Source organism: Pan troglodytes, chromosome 15, assembly GCF_028858775.2.
Source record: "Pan troglodytes isolate AG18354 chromosome 15, NHGRI_mPanTro3-v2.0_pri, whole genome shotgun sequence".
In the NCBI taxonomy this organism is placed as follows: domain Eukaryota; kingdom Metazoa; phylum Chordata; class Mammalia; order Primates; family Hominidae; genus Pan; species Pan troglodytes.
Window position 1 is genome coordinate 42,961,379 of NC_072413.2, and position 13,257 is coordinate 42,974,635.

General features: G+C 39.9%; 1 long non-coding RNA gene and 2 pseudogenes across 1 annotated transcript in view; all 3 read right to left on the bottom strand.

Annotated features, from left to right (window-relative positions):
- Positions 1 to 13,257, bottom strand: part of LOC104002024 (uncharacterized) — a 118,275-nt gene that overhangs the window by 87,410 nt on the left and 17,608 nt on the right. The gene's annotated exons all lie outside the window — the stretch shown is intronic.
- On the bottom strand, positions 5,545 to 5,931 carry LOC467443 (DET1- and DDB1-associated protein 1-like; annotated as a pseudogene).
- On the bottom strand, positions 6,393 to 7,263 carry LOC100610402 (ras-related GTP-binding protein A-like; annotated as a pseudogene).

Consider the following 13,257-nt stretch of genomic DNA (forward strand, 5'->3'; position numbering starts at 1 on the left):
AGCCACTGCTCCTGGCCTATTTTTTTTTTAATAAACAAAATCAACAAAGCCTTACACAGACCAACCAATAAAAAAAGAGATAAGACCCAAATAAATAAAATCAGAGATGAAAATGGAGACATTACAACCAATACCACAAAAATTCAAAGGATCATAAGTGGCTACTATGAGCAATTATATGCCAAAAACTGAAAAAGCTAGAAGAAATGGATAAATTCCTAGACACATACAACCTACAAAGACTTAACTATGAAGAAATCTAAAACCTGAACAGACAATTAACAAGTAATGAGATCAAAGCCATAATAAAAAGACTCCCAATGAATAAAAGCCCTGGATTTTATAGTTTCACTACTAAATTCTACCTAACATTTAAAGAACTAATATTAATCGTACTCAAACTATTCTGAAAAATAGAAGAGGAAAGACTACTTCCAAACTCATTCTATGAGGCCAGTATTACCCCGTTACCAAAACCAGACAACACCACATGAAAAAAAAGAAAACTATATGCCAATATCACTGATAAATATTGATGCAAAAATCCTCAACAAAATACTAGGAAAGCAAAATTGACAAAACATTAAAAAGGTCATTCATTACAGCCAAGTAGAGTTTGCCAAGGAATGCAAGGATAGTTCAACATATGTAGATCAATTAATGTGATACATTATATCAACACAATGAAGGACAAAAACCATATGATCATTTCAACTGATGCTGAAAAAGCATTTGATAAAATTCAACATCCCTTCAAGATTAAAAAAAAAACCCTCAAAAAAATTGGAAATAGAAGGAACATACCTCAACAAAATAAAAGCCATATGTAACAAACCCACAGCTAGAATCATACTAAATGGGGAAAAACTGAAAGCCTTTCCTCTAAGATCAAGAACATGACAAGGATGCCCACTTTCACAACTTTTTTTCAACGTAGTACTGGAAGTCCTACCTAGAGCAATCAGATAAGAAAGAAATGAAGGGGATCCAAATTGCAAATCAAGAGTTCAAATGATCCTTGCGTGCAGATGCTATGATCTTATATTTAGAAAAACCAAAGACTTTACAAAAAAACTATTAAAACTGATAAACAAATTCAGTAGTTGGAGGTTATAAAATCAACATACAAAATCAGCAGAAGCATTTCTATATGCCAACATTGAACAATCTGAAAAAGAAATCAAGAAAGCTGTCCCATTTACAATAGCTACAAATAAATACCCAGGAATTAACCAAAAAAGTGAAAGGCTTATACAATGAAAACTATTAAGACATTAATGCAAGAAATTGAAGAATAAACCAAAAAAATTGAAAGATATTTCATGTTCATGTATTGGAAGAATCAAAATCATTAAAATGTCCATATTACTCGAAGCAATCTACAGATTCAGTGTAATCTCTATCAAAATACCAATGACCTTCCTCACAGAAATAGAATAAACAATCCTAAAATTTACATGGAACCACAAAAGACTCAGAATAGACAAACCTATTGTAAGCAAAAAAAAAAAGTGGAGGAATCACATCACCTGCCTTTAAATAATCCTACAGAGCTATAGTAACCAAAACAACACGGTACTGTCATAAAAATACACACATAGATCAGTGGAACAGAATAAAGATCCCAGAGATAAATCCACACATCTACAATAAACTCTTTTTTGACAAAACTGCCAAGAATGTACACTGGAGAAAGTACAATCTCTTTAATAAATGGTGCTGGGAAAACTTGATATCCATATGCAAAAGAATAAAACTAGATCCCTATCTCTCACTATCTACAAAAATCAAATCAAAATGGACTGAAGACTTAAATCTGAGACCTCAAACTATGAAATTAGTACAAGAAAACACTAGGGAAACTCTCCAGGACATCAGACTGGGCATATTTGTTGAGTAAGCACAAGCACAGGCAACCAAACCAAACATGGACAAATGGGATCACATCAAGTTTAAAAGCTTCTGCACAGCAAAAGAAACAATCAAAAAAGTGAAGAGACAACCCACAGAGTGTGAGAAAATATATGCAAACTACTCATCTAACAATGGATTAATAACCAGTATATGGAACTCAAACAACTCTATAGGAAAAAAAATCTAATAATCAGATTTAAAACTGGGCAAAAGACCTGACTAGATATTTCTCAAAAAATACTTACAAATGGCAATCAAGTATATAAAAAGGTGCTCTACATCTTTGATCATTAGAGAAATGCAAATCAAAACTACAGTAAGATGTCATCTCACCCCAGTTAAAAAGGCTTTTATGCAAAGTCAGGCAATAACAAATGCTGGTAAGAATGTGAAGAAAAGGGAACCCTCTTACATTGTTGGTGAGAATGTAAATTAGTACAACCACTATGGAGAACAGTTTGGAGGATCATTACAAAACTAAAAATAGGCCAGGCATGGGGAGAAGGGAGGCCGAGGCAGGTGTATCACTTGAGTCCAGGAGTCTGAGATGAGTCTGGTAAACATGGCGAAACCCATCTTTACAAAAAAAATACAAAAATTAGTTGAACATAGTGGTGCACAGCTGTAGTCCCAGTTACTAGGGAAGGTGCAGCGGGAGGATCGCTAGACCTCAGGGGGTGGAGGTTGCAGTAAGCCAAAATGGTACCACTGCACTCCAGCCTGAATGACAGGGTGGGACCCTGTCTCAAAAAAAAAAAAAAAGAAAGAAAGAAAAGAAACACTAAAAATAGAGCTACCATATGATCCAGCAATCCCACAGCTAGGTACATACCCCAAAGAAAGGAAATCAGTATACTGAAGATATATCTTCACTCCCATGTTTGTTGCAGTACTATTCACAACACATCTTTTGCAAGATTCAGAAGCAACCTAAGTGTCCATCCATAGATGACTAGATAAAGAAAATGTGGCACATATACTCAATGGAGTATATTCAGCCATAAAAAAATGAGATCCTGTCATTTGCAACAACATGGATGGAACTAGAGATCATTATGTTAAGTAAAATAAGCCAGGCACAGAAAGACAAACTTCATATGTTCTCAATTACTTATGGAAGCTAAAAATTGAAATAATTGAACTCTTGAAAATATGGAGTAGAAGGATGGTTACCAGAAGCTGAGAATGGTTGTTTGGGGGGGGGTTGGGGGGGGGTGTGGATGAAGTGGGGGTGGTTAATGGATATAAAAAAAATAGTTTAAAAAAATGAACAAGACCTAGTATTTGCTAGTACAACAGGGTGACTATAGTCAAAAATAACTTAATTGCACATTTTGAAATAACTAAAAGAGTGTAATTGGATTGTTTGCAACCCAAAGGATAAGTACTTGAGGTGATGGAGACCCCATTTACCCTAATGTGCTTATTATGCATTGCATGCCTGTATCAAAATATCTCATGTAACCCATAATATATGCAACAACTTTGTACCCACAAAAATTAAACATACAACAAATATTTTTAACTAAAAATTCAAATTTAAAAAATTATTTTAAAATGCCAGAGAATGGGCTTCTAAGCTCACCAACATGGTTGTTGGCAAGCTTCATGATGGCTGCTGGCCAGAGGCTGCCTGAAGTTGCTTGCCACTTGGGCCTCTCCAACATGCAACTTCCTTCATCAAAGCAAGCAAGCCAAAAAGGCAAGACAAAAAGTGTCAACAAGATGGAAGTCATAGTATTTACAACCCAATCTTGGAAGTGACATTCCATCACTTTTGCTGTATTCTATTCATTAGAAGTAAGTCATTAAGCTCAGCCCACACCCAAAGAGAAGGGATTACATAATAGTGTGAATACAAAGAGGTGGGGATCATTGGAAGCCATCTCAGAAGGCCCCCTACCATACCTATCAAGATTAGAGTTGAGAGATAGAAGACATATTTTTCAAATTGTAAGAGGTACATACTATACCCCTTACACAATAACTCAAACTGAAGTTACCCTACTTGAAACTACGTGACCTCAATAACTTTGCATCATTTGATGAAATAGTTAATGCTAAAGAAGATCCATCATAAATTATGGTATCAACACAAGTCTTTGCATTACATATCCAGGTAGGTGAATCTCAGTAGAGGACATCCGTGTTTTAATTTCCTCAGCATAACTGTTTCCAATGGAAAACTGCCCCTTCTCCAATTATATATGGTTCTGATAAAACTGATGATCACTAGGCCCACTTGACCCCTGGTTAATCATACAGCTATCCTCCTTTTCATGGTGATTGGTCAAAGGGGTGATGGCCAGAGCCCATTCATGCAGATTGATATGAGAATACTGGAAGGGGAAAGGTCTCTTCTTCCTTCCTTTTGAATCATGAACAATAAAAATGAAAGCTTACAGCTGTGGGAGCCACCTTCCCCACTGCACAGAAAGACCTGTTGGTAGAGCTGAAAAAAGGAGCAAAGAAAGAGAGAGGAAGCTAATGATATGTGAGCCCCTGTAAGGCACCAATGGAGAACTCTAGCCAGCTCCACTCTGAACTTCCCACTTATATGAACCAATAAATCTCATTTTTCTCAAGCTTGTTTCAGTTTCTGACATTTGTAACCAAAAGAGTCCTGGATCATATAGGCTTATTTCTTCTTACTAATCAATACACACATTCCATCTCTGTGTGGTTTGTAAGCCAGGAAACAACACAGTTATCTGAAAAAAAAATTTAATACAGATTTCTAGACCCCACTAAAATCTACTGTTTCAGAATCTTTAGGGATAGGATCCTCACATCTGTGTTATTTAAAATTTCACAAATGATTCTGAAGCCCAGTCATTATGGATACTTACTAATGTTTTGGAAACTAGGAGTCCAAGATCAGAGTGCCAGCATGGTCAAGTTTTGGTGTGAGCCCTCTTCCAGGGTGCAGACTGATAACTTCTCCTTGTATCCTCCCTCACATGGTGGGAAAGGGACAGGAGAGCTCTCTGCCTCCCGCCTTTTTTTAATGTTTTTTTTTTATTTTTTTCCAAGTAGGAAAGACCCTTTTATTGGGGTGGACACAGAGCACCCACGAGTCTATGAAAAAGTCACTCAAGAGAAAGATCCCAAGGGCCGACTTCTCCCCAACATGCGCGCAAGCTCAGAGTGAGGTCTGGGCATGAGAGAGTTCCGGGCGGAACGTGGGACAAGACCGAGTCTCAAGGGCCTGGACCAGTGTCGGAGAAGGCCGCTTGGCTGTCCTGGTGGGTCGGCCGCCCTGGGCCGGCCCCTGCCGCCTGGCCGCAGTAAAGCCTCGCTAGAGACCCTCACAGGCACGCTCTGGTTCTCTGGAGGAGAACTGGGGGCGGGAGTGGGGAAACTGGCCAGGTGGAAGGCGGGGGTCGGGGGGACAATGTTGTTTTTTTTAAAAAAGCATCTACCAACATCACACTACTGGGTCTGATGTCCCCTTTAACCAACGCTTGATACAGGTTACAGCATAAATAAAAACTCAATAAAAATAAATACGTCGGCTCCTATGAGGTTGGAAATGGTGTGGACGCAGGGTGTGGATGGGCAGGCCAGGAGGCGGGTGGGTGGGCCACCAAGGAGCAGACCCGACAGGAGGCGCCTGTGGGGTTGAGAGTCTTAAGTGTCCTCCTGTATCTCTGGGCTGTGGGTCAGCGCCAACTTGCAGAGGGGCGCCGAGGTCTCGCCTTCCAGCTCCACTTGCTCCTGGTCTTTCTTCTTGGCAGCGTTCTTTTTGTCCATTGCTGATGCAGGTAGCGCAGGAGGATGTTTGTCTTTTCGGTCACGATGATCTGTTCAGACGGGTACTCTCGGGTGGGCAGGTAGACTGAGGGCCGTTGGTTCGAGGCTTTGCACACGGAGTCCCCGTGAAATCGACTAAAATTGCTTTTGTTGTAGACAGGCAGTCCTTTCAAAAAATCTGCCATCTTCTGTTTCCTCCGTAGCCGCCTCAGCCGCCACCTCAGCCTCCACCGCCGCCACCACAGCCCTGGGACCTCTTTTATAAGGACACTAATCCCATTTGTGAGAGCTTCACCCTCACGAACTAAGCCTCCCGAAGAAGACTCCACCTCCTAGTACCATCACATTGAGGATTTCAACATATGAATGGAGGTGGAGGGGACACAAACATTCAGTTCAAAACACTATTCTATCTACAAGAAGACAAACTCCAAATTCTAAAATGGCTTTCTCTTACTTGAATTGCAGGCCTGGATCTCTCTGTCTAGAGTCTTACAAAGGAAACAGGTAGGTTTTTGTACATTCCACCATTAAGCTGTTTCCCCCCAATAGAAAAATCAGTTAAATGTTTTAAAAAAATACTTTTATAACATTTGTTGATTTTTTTTTTTTTTTTTTTTTTGAGACGGAGTCTCTCTCTGTCGCCCAGGCTGGAATGCACTGGCTCCATCTCGGCTCACTGCAAGCTCCGCCTCCCGGGTTCACGCCATTCTCCTGCCTCAGCCTCCCAAGTAGCTCGGACTACAGGCGCCCGCCACCATGCCCGGCTAATTTTTTTGTCTTTTTAGTAGAGACAGGGTTTCACCGTGTTAGCCAGAATAGTCTCGATCTCCTGACCTTGTGATCCCCCCACCTCGGCCTCCCAAAGTGCTGGGATTACAGTCGTAAGCCACTGCGCCCGGCCTCAAAGTCCACTTTTAAGCACGCAATATTATGAATATTTAAAAGCACATATGCTCTCCAGAAAAGGCAATTCAGCATTTTCAGAAAGAGCATTTGGCAATATTCAACGCATAAAGAGACTGTGCTTGGGGCCATCCACTCTCCAGATTTTCAGTGTTTCCTGGTTTTTCGACTGTTGATCAGAGTAGCTACAGAAAGCATCTACGGATCTGACGTAACAACCGTCACCTAGATGTTTGATGTGAAGATGTCAATGAAGGCGGTGAAGTTAGAATTCATAACTTCCATACTCCGGAAAGAAGGGACCAATTTATTGCAGCTCAGCTGAACTGCTTAATAATGTTGCTGATCTTCTCAAATCTGTGGCCATCGTGATGCTCTTTGCACTGGTAATGGGAAATAACCAAGAATGTAGCTCTTTCAAACAGTAGAACTTCATCGACTTCAAGAATTTGGGCAAAATTCCTTGTGTTCATCTTCAGTTGCTGAACATTGGGAATCAGCTGATAAGCAATACTGGACCAGGCTTTGTAGCGCTTTTCATCCCAGGTGGATGTTTGCAAATAAGCACACTCTAGTGGGTGAGACAAACAAATCAAGTCCAGGTATGGATGAGGCTCCATCCATACTGTTCAGATACTCTTGATCTGAAAACTTGTGAACTAGTGAGACAAGTTACTATCCCATGCATGGCCAACATACAATGGTGGGACAGGAATAGAGTAACTGCAATAAATATTTCCATTCAATAAAGGAGGAAAATAGGAAATCACCAATCCATTGAAATTCTAAAATCCAGCTGGGCATATGTTACTATTTTGCAGTTAGGCCTTATCCTGCTTTCTGAGAATGATTTTCTATGATTTTTGGCTCTTGCCTTTGGGATCTTGGTTTTGCCCTCTCAGACATTCTTTTCTGCAAGAACTGTTCCATTTTTGCAGATAAGTAGCCCCCTCAGCCTGCTGCCTGCTCATAGAAGTTTAAGGGTCCAGAAGTCTTTTTTCACTTTGTATAGTCTCTGGTGTTTTTTTGTTTGTTTGTTTGTTTTTTCATGTGAACTGATGTAATTACTTGTAAAATTTTGTGGATTTTTTTGTGTATCAACTTATAATTGATTTTGTTAGATAAAAACCACATCCATAAATATCTTCTAGATAAGCCCTTTTCTACCTCAGGCTTCCTGTAAGGCTGCTGTGGGGCAATGCCCTTAAGATTCTTAGAAACCTTGATGTTTAAGAGTCTGTATTTTAACCCCTTAAGAATTGATAAAATAAGAGATCATAAAACTAATGGAATGGACTTTGAACTTTGTGGCAATAAGATACCAAATTATAAACAAGACCTAAGGCCACGCCAGATGAGAGTTAAGTCATGCACTCCTACACTTAAAGACTAAAGTATGTTTTAACTGCCACAGATTTTTCTTTTTCTCTAGCAGCTAATTAAGCACTGGCCTTGAGGTAAGCAATACTAAAACAACTGCAGCTCATCAACCACCAGACTCTGACTGACACCTCTGTTCTTCAAGCCACAACTGTAGCTTTGACTGGACAAGAGGCTGATTTTAGTAACTTTCTCCTGATAAGAGACCACTGACCGTAGACTGGTTCTGGCTGGTTTACAAAGGCTATACCGAGTGCCTTCACCTTTGACATATGAGGCCCAACTCTATAATGCATTTAAATGTTAAGTCTCCACCCTAAAGTGAACATGGGATGCATGTAACATGCATGTTTGCTTACTATGCTTGCATGCCTCGCTTTGTGAATATCCATAGCTCCTCCTATAACCTGTTGATTATGTATACTTAGCTAACCCATTTGGCATAAATCCCTGTTCCACCCTTTCCTCCCTCTAAGTGCTTGCTTTCTGTCTCTGCTGGAGGCTGTGCTTCCTGGCCTGTCAGGATGTCCAGCCTGCAAACTGCAACCCTTTATAAGAAATAAAACTCTCTTTTCTAACTTTGTACATCTCATGAATTTAAGTTAACAGAATCTTACAAGGTCTTTTATCTGTTTCTGAACTCTTAACAAAAGGCTTTCACTCACATCCTTGGACTTAGGTCTACCTTGAACTCAGGTCTACCTTGAACTCATGTTTTTCTAATAAGACCTTAGGATTTGATCTTTGCCCTGCAGCTCTATCTTACTTTGAGCATCTTCTGCTGGGAGAAAATAACAACAAGAAATAGTTTGATTTTCAGATCTAGTTCCTACATAATTCTTCTAAATTCTGTTTGAAAATTGAATATTTAGTGTAGATTTGTCTAGCCAGATGTTATGATACCTAGTTCAAAAACAAACAAAAAACAGTTGATACTTTCAAAATTCTTCCTGGTACTCTAAGCCAGATACAGCAGTTCATTAAATACATTTTCTATTTGCTATGTTATCACATTTGCTAAACCATCTACCATGACATGACAAGGGGCTCCTTTCCTCTCGCTTCCAACAACATTTTCCTTACTTTCCTTGAAGCCCTCAATGACATCTTCTTCAATGACTGTCAGGATTCTACTAACAGTCTCCTCAAAGCTCTTTCAAGTTCTTCCTTACATCTTGTCCGAAAGGCAATGCTCATGTTTTAGGTTTTTATTACAATGGCACCCCGAATTCTGTTCTACTTATCTAATGATGCATAAATGGGCTTCAAAAAATAGTTGCTTAGAACAATAATGATTTTATTATATCTCATGATTAAGAGAATGAGAGATTTGGGCAGGTTTCAGCTGGGTGATTTTTTTTTTTAATTATACTTTAAGTTTTAGGGTACATGTGCACAATGTGCAGGTTAGTTACATATGTATACATGTGCCATGTTGGTGTGCTGCACCCATCATTTAGCATTAGGTATATCGCCTAATGCTATCCCTCCCCGCTACCCCCACCCCACAACAGTCCCCAGTGTGTGATGTTCCCCTTCCTGTGTCCATGTGTTCTCATTGTTCAATTCCCACCTATGAGTGAGAACATGCGGTGTTTGGTTTTTTGTCCTTGTGATAGTTTACTGAGAACGATGATTTCCAATTTCATCCATGTCCCTACAAAGGATATGAATCCTTTTTTATGGCTGCATAGTATTCCATGGTGTATATGTGCCACATTTTCTTAATCCAGTCTATCATTGTTGGACATTTGGGTTGGTTCCAAGTCTTTGCGATTGTGAATAGTGCCACAATAAACATACGTGTGCATGTGTCTTTATAGCAGCATGATTTATAGTCCTTTGGGTATATACCCAGTAATGGGATGGCTGGGTCAAATGGTATTTCTAGTTCTAGATCCCTGAGGAATCGCCACACTGACTTCCACAATGGTTGAACTAGTTTACAGTCCTACCAACAGTGTAAAAGTGTTCCTATTTCTCCACATCCTCTCCAGCACCTGTTGTTTCCTGACTTTTTAATGATTGCCATTCTAACTGGTGTGACATGGTATCTCACTGTGGTTTTGATTTGCATTTTACTCCTTTTAGTATCAAGGGAGGTCATCAGCAGTATTTATCTGGTGAATGGGAAGTCTGGAGGATCTGGAGACCTTCACTCATATATCTGGCATTGTGGCAGGAATGACTAGAAGGCTGGGCTCAGCTTGCTCAGCTGACCAGAATATAGCCTCTCCAGGATAGGGGTCTTCTCACATCATGGTTCAGGGCTCTAAGAGCAAGTATTCAAGTGAATAAGGCAGAAATTGCATGTTCTTTTATGACCTAGCCTCAGAAGCCACGGAGTTTCATTTTTGCTGTACTCTGTAGGTCAAAGGCTACTAGTCTACCTAGATTCAAGAAGGAACAAAGACCCAATGTCTCAATGGAAACAATGTAAAAGAGTGTGCAGCCATTTTTTAAAACCATCCTAGCAGACTGCACTACAGAAAACGTTAAACCCAGTTTTTTCAAAGTGAAGTGAAGTGATAGCAGAGGGAAACTTAGATATATGCAAAGGAATAAAGAGCACCAGAAATACTAAACATGTAGGCAAATAAAAAGAACACTTTTAGTGAACTAAAATCTGATTTTTCCCTTATTTGCTTACTTTACTTTCTGTGATCTGAGGGAGAAAAAGGACCCAGCCCATGTGGCTTCACATTGGGAAAAAGTGGCACCCACTGTTTCCTAAGATTTAGAGCTAGAAGGGGCTGGAAAGAGCTGATCCTGTCCCTGAATTTTTAGAATCAAATTCCTGTATCACAGTTGAAATGATTGTCAAAAGTAAGAACATAATGTTTGTCCACTGGGGGAAAAGTCTGTTGGGGATACCCGAAGGAATACGGGAATTTGAAGATGTGAATTCTATTTTTGGAAAGCTTAATGCAACAGAGTCTGATATAATGGCAAGTGACAGCTGCTTCTGGGGCTAAGTCCCCACGACTACCCCTTTCTTCTGGAAAATATATCTAGACTAAAGTTTATGACTAAATTTAGGGCCTATGTGTTCTGATTTTTCCCCAGATAATAAGGCTATGAGATCGACTGAATTGAATTGAGTTACAGAAATTAGATTTTCATGCCCTTCCTCATTGTTATTGTTGTTTATACAGCTTACATATTTTCTAGAGCAGGAACCTTCTTAACTTCAAGATCCTCAGGGACTCAAAGTTCATGATGGGAGCTCAGCAAATGTACTAGCATAGACAGATAAATGGTATTTGTGTACATCAAACTTGATCTAACGACCACTTTACCAAGAACATGAGACCCAACAGAAAAATAAGACTTTAAACCAATTTTTTAAAGGATAAGTTTCAAAAAATAAAATAAAATGGGGTATATTTTAAATTTTAAGACTGGTAACAAAGATAGTATGAATTATTTTTTCATTTGGCCTGGCACAGTGGCTCATCCCTGTAGTCCCAACACTTTGGGAGGACGAGTTGGGTAGATCACTTGAGTCCAGGAGTTCAACACCAGCCTGGGCAATGGAGTGAATCCCCTTCTCTACAAAAAATATACAAAAAAATTAGCCGGGCATGGTAGCATACACCTGTAGTCCCAGCTACTTGGAAGGCTGAGGTGGGAGGAGCCCTTGAGCCTGGGAGGATGAGACTGCAGTGTGGTAGGCAACAGAGTGAGACTCTGTTTCAAAAAATAAATTAATAATAATAAACACTTTAAAATTATTTCTTAAATTCCCATATAGCAGTAAAAATGTACAGCAAGCACAGCACAAATGACAGGAGTAAAATAGATGTAACTTTATGCAACTGCAGAATCACTTGTTTTGTCAACCAGCATGGAAACTGTCAGAACTGTCAATCAACAAAGCAAGGGCGATAGAAAATGTGTCACTTTCAAACAGTATACAATAATAGAAATAATGACAACACATCATTATATCAGAGGGAGGAGAAAAGTGATATCAGGATATTTCTTTCTCGAGGCCTCTCATTGAGGGGTAATTATGGGCTGGTTGTGTCTGTAACATAGCCTCTCCAAACAGGCTCTGTAACTTTAAGTTCAGATATCAATGTCTTCCTCTCATCTGTTCAGATATTTTTACATCCCAGGATAATTACTGGATTATCTGTTGTGGTGGAGTCTGGACCTTTTTAAACATCTACCAACAAAGTTTATAGATTTAAAGCAAAAATTCAGCTTTTGGAAAAATGAGATTAAAAATAGTTTACTAGTAATGTAACTTAGCATTATAATTTGAATTCTAAAGAGGACTTATTGAGACTAGTAGAAGGCCGGGAGCAGTGGCTCACACCTGTAATCCCAGCACTTTGGGAGGCTGAGGCGGGTGAATCACCTGAGGTCAGGAATTCAAGACCAGCCTGGCCAACACAGCGAAACCCCGTCTCTACTTAAAATACAAAAATTAGCTGGGCACAGTGGCAGGTGCCTGTAATCCCAGCTACTCAGGAGGCTGAGGCAGGAGAATGGCGTGAACCTGGGAGGCGGAGCTTGCAGTGAGCCGAGATAGCGCCACTGCAGTCCGGCCTGGGCGAAAGAGCGAGACTCTGTCTCAAAAAAAAAAAAAAAAAAAACCAAAAATGTCCTATTTAAATTAACAATATTGGTCTCCAGTCTTTGCAACCAAAGAACACTTACTGATATCTCCACTGCTAGCATACTGTGTGACATATGGTTGATGATTGATAATAAATAAATAAAGTGTTTATAAAATGGTATTGGGCAACTACTTTTTTTGTTTTTGTTTTTTTGTTTAGATGGAGACTCGCTCTGTCACCCAGGCTGGAGTGCAGTGGTGTGATCTCGGCTCACTGCAAGCTCCGCCCCCCTGGTTCACGCCATTCTCCTGCCTCAGCCTCCCAAGTAGCTGGGACTACAGGCACCCGCCACCATGCCCAGCTAATTTTTTATATTTTTAGTAGAGACGGGGTTTCACCATGTTAGCCAGGATGGTCTCGATCTCCTGATCTTGTGATCCGCCCGCCTCGGCCTCCCAAACTGCTGGGATTACAGGCGTGAGCCACTGCGCCCAAGCTGCGCAACTAATTTTTGACAAAAGCACAAAAGCAACCCAGTGGAAAAAGTACAGGCTTTTCAAAAAAAAAAATTGCTGCGATGACTGGGTATCCATACATCAAATATGAACTTGGATACATGCCTCAAACTATATAAGAAAGTTAACTACAATGCGTCATACATCTAAATGTACAGCTTGAACACGTAAAACTTTTATAAGAAAACATAGGAAAATTTCTTTGTGAGCTTGGGGTAGGC